The sequence below is a fragment of the Pseudophryne corroboree genome, chromosome 10 (assembly GCF_028390025.1).
Source record: "Pseudophryne corroboree isolate aPseCor3 chromosome 10, aPseCor3.hap2, whole genome shotgun sequence".
Taxonomy (NCBI): Eukaryota; Metazoa; Chordata; class Amphibia; order Anura; family Myobatrachidae; genus Pseudophryne; species Pseudophryne corroboree.
Genome location: NC_086453.1, coordinates 366,045,381 through 366,049,452, shown reverse-complemented (window position 1 = coordinate 366,049,452; position 4,072 = coordinate 366,045,381). Strand labels below are relative to the sequence as shown.

The 4,072-nt window shown below is 39.7% G+C and overlaps 1 pseudogene; it reads left to right on the top strand.

The window, feature by feature from the left end:
- Positions 1-510: 510 nt before the first annotated feature.
- LOC134968091 (5S ribosomal RNA) lies at positions 511-630 on the top strand (annotated as a pseudogene).
- The last annotated feature ends 3,442 nt before the right edge of the window (positions 631-4,072 follow it).

The following is a 4,072-nucleotide window of genomic DNA, read 5'->3' as shown; positions in this document are numbered from 1 at the left end:
TTCCACATATTAGAACAGGCATTTTTTCATTTCCCAATATTAAGGGTTGTTACCTCTAGCCATTGTGCTGCTAGCAAATGTTGATGCCGACCATTATTTGTGTCTCATTTAAGGACCTTATCAAAAAAGATTGTACATGCATTATTTTTCACAGATGAATATACTGCTTAATATTGCTATTTTCTTGAAGGTCTGAATTGCTGTATATTTGATTATACAGGCCAGCAATCATTGTGCTCATTTCTTTTGATAGATCTCTATATCTGCATACACAAGTGTACAATTTACTTTATTCTATTTGTTATCTAAAACCAGCATCTTTTCCTCCATCCATGGACTCTCACCAATGATCTGGAGTACCTATACGGGCGATTGTAATACTCCAGTCTCATCTCCGCCTAACATTGGCAGCAGATCCACCTTTATTCTATTTTCTCACTTTATCTGGTACAAATAATTTCCTTATAGTGATCTCTCATCAGTGATCCAGGGAGCTGATGAGTTCGGACAACCTACTATCATACCACACTGTAAGACGCCCAATACCGTCCGCTCTTGGAAGCTAAGCAGTGTTGGGCTTGGTCAGTACTTGGATGGGTGACCGCCAGGGAATACCGAGTTTAGTAGAACTCTCTTATTCCTTGCCTAACACTGACAGCAGAATCACTGCTCTTATCTTCCTTCAATCTATTCACTTTTCTACATTATTATTTGTCCTGCACAAAAAGCTATCATTTGTGATTTTGGGGGCTGAGCTAACTGGCACAAATCCAGTGCCTCTATTTTTGATACCAGCATGCGGAATTGGCAGCTTTGGTCTCATAACTCAATTTAGGATCATACCTCCTATCATACTTGAAGACCAAAGATATATTTTTTATATTTATGTTATTTGTATGTTTGTGTGTGTAATTTAGGATACCAGCTTTTAATTATTCTCATTAAAAGTCAAGTTTTAATATACTTACCTATATCTTGATCATTGTTTATCAGCCTAAGAGTGCACCCAAAAGAGAGTCTTACTCCTTCTCCAATCACGTTCTACAAGTCTGTGTCCAGGTAATGAGTCTCTAAATCTGTTTTATAAGTGCTACAATGCAGTGGCAACACTTTGTTTAAATGCCAAGTTCTGTTGTTCTTCACATACAGACTCATTTGCACACAGCTATACAAGTGTTGTATATCATATTACTTAGCACAGTCTCCTGGAATGGGCTAGGTGCATTGCATTGTAATAGACACTAGCAGAGGGAACTGGTAACTCACACACGCCAGGCATCAGTGATATATAAGTGTGCATGTTTCCTAAGAGTTTACATTATGGCAAATTATGGACACTTCTGAGGTCTGTAAATGTCTGTGTGAATATGCTGGAAAGGTGACTCCAGTTACTGGAAATGCTGATCAAAGAAGTACTTACATACCTCATACATTACAGTGAAGCAGCAACAGGTGTGTTGTGAGGAAGTGGCTTACCTGTATCTAGGGATGTGCAGGTTCCCACTTGTTTTGAATAACCAATAAGATAAATCTGGATAAATCCGAACTTTAAATACATTTTGCAAAAATAAAGGGTAAATCTGTACCCGCACTCCTCTACCAGTAACAGGACATTACAGAGTGATGCATAGTAGAGTGCTGTAGATGCTACATATTACAGTATATTACACTCTGTAATCACTGGGATCTTTCCCTGCAGGTTACATTAAGGGAGACCTTTTGATTGACATCAGTTTTGGATCCTTCATTCATCATCTCTATACAGCCAGTGGATATTTCAAACAGATCATTGTGCTGAAGTGCTCTGAGCGATGTATTATGGAGCTGAACAAATGGATTAACACACGTACCGGAGCATTTGATTGGTCTCACGTAATGGAATATATTAAATGTCTAGAAGGAAACAGGTAAGAAAACATATTTTCCAAAACATTTATCAAGTGTAACCCCAGTGTCAGTACTCAGTAACCTATTCCAAATGCTTTACACTGACCCTTATTTATCCTGGGATGAAATAAATATCTGTTGTACAGCTCATGCCATTGGGGGTAATTCAGATCTGATCACTGCTGTGCGTTTTCGCACAGCGGCTATCAGGTCCTAACTGTGCATGTGTATGCACCGCAATGTGCATGCGCATCGGACAGCAACAAAGGGAATCGTCTGTCAGTGACGGGATTGTGCAAAAAATCCATTTGCATGGGCGTTCGAAAGGTGATTGACAGGAGGAAGCAGTTTGTGGGTGATAACTGACTGTTTACTGGGAATAGTCTGGAAAACGCAGTCATTCCCAATCATTTTCAGTGAGGGTATCTGACATCAGCTCTGGCCCCAATCGCACTGGAAGAGTAAGTCCTGGGCTGCGCAGAGACAGCACACACAGAATTTTAGCAGCTCGGCGAACACATAGCATCGCACACTTGCACAGCAAAAATACACTCCCCCTGTAGGCGGCGACAATCTGATCGCAAGACAGCAAAAAACACAGCCCAGCGATCAGATCTGAATGACCTCCATGGTCTCCTGTTATATGTATTTCACCAGACTTAGCTAATACAGGTTGAGTATCCCATATCCAAATATTCCGAAATACGGAATATTCCGAAATACGGAATTTTTTGAGTGAGAGTGAGATAGTGAAACCTTTGTTTTTTGATGGCTCAATGTGCACAAACTTTGTTTAATACACAAAGTTATTAAAAATATTGTATTAAATGACCTTCAGGCTGTGTGTATAAGGTGTATATGAAACATAAATGAATTGTGTGAATGTAGACACACTTTGTTTAATGCACAAAGTTATAAAAAATATTGACTAAAATGACCTTCAGGCTGTGTGTATAAGGTGTATATGAAACATAAATGCATTCTGTGCTTATATTTAGGTCCCATCACCATGATATCTCATTATGGTATGCAATTATTCCAAAATACGGAAAAATCCGATATCCAAAATACCTCTGGTCCCAAGCATTTTGGATAAGGGATACTCAACCTGTATTACTAAACACATTACTGTTTAACTCTTTCATTTAAAATAAACAACTTGCCCAAATCCCTGGGTTTCTATTTCATTCATCGCCTAAATCTATATGGATTCTTCTTCTCTTCTCTCCTGAAGGAGAGCAATAGGTAAAAATAAAAAACCTTTACTGAGGGACATGAAGTTGCTCTTTGCAGAATATAGACATTAATTAACTAGAAGGAGCCTTATAGCACATACCCGTCATGAGTCTGGCTGCAGTATGGGGAACCATTCTGTTGGGTTTTCGTTATTGGTCTCTTGTGGTCAATGAATGAACATATTATTAAGTCAGATCAATTAAAATACTGGCATCTACTTTTATAGGTGGTATGCAGCCAGTGGCGGGCTGGGATGGGGGGCATGGTGCTATCTGCCATCTTAGCTCCGGGGCCACCTGCATCCACACTCTGCTTGCACATGGCCAGCTGTGGGAGGCAGGAAGGAGGTAGGTAGAGAGGATGCTCCCTGCCTGGCCGCTCTGCACTATAACACAGTAAGAGAAGCTGGCCTGGTAGCTCCGCCTCCCTGAGCTCCTCTCTCTCTCACTTACAGTCAGGTGTGACTACATATATGCATCAGGCTGCTGTGTACTGCTGCTGGGGTGCTGAGCAGCAACAGGAGACTAGGCCAAAGTAGAGCAGAATAACAGGTTGGTAGGGGAAATAGAAATAGCGCACTGGGTTACTTAATTACAAGAACCGGTATCATAAATAAAATCTGAGACAAGAATTTTTAATTCTGCGATGAACACTTAATTATGAATGATCAACTTAAGCCGGCGTTGCTCCAGGAGTTGTAGAGTAAATTGATACAAACAGAAAGAAGACAACTCTCTATGTTGGGGCACTCATTATGAAGGTAAAACTTAACTTTTATTGACTTCAAAAGACTCACATAAACATTACAACATATAACATAAATAATAAGGCACCAACAGAGGCCTTATACCATTAGCCCTCTCCTGTTAATCAATTTGTATTTTACCTATAAAGGGTAATTAATCTAAACAACATTTCAGGTAATTTATTAGAAGGGTTTAAAGCATAG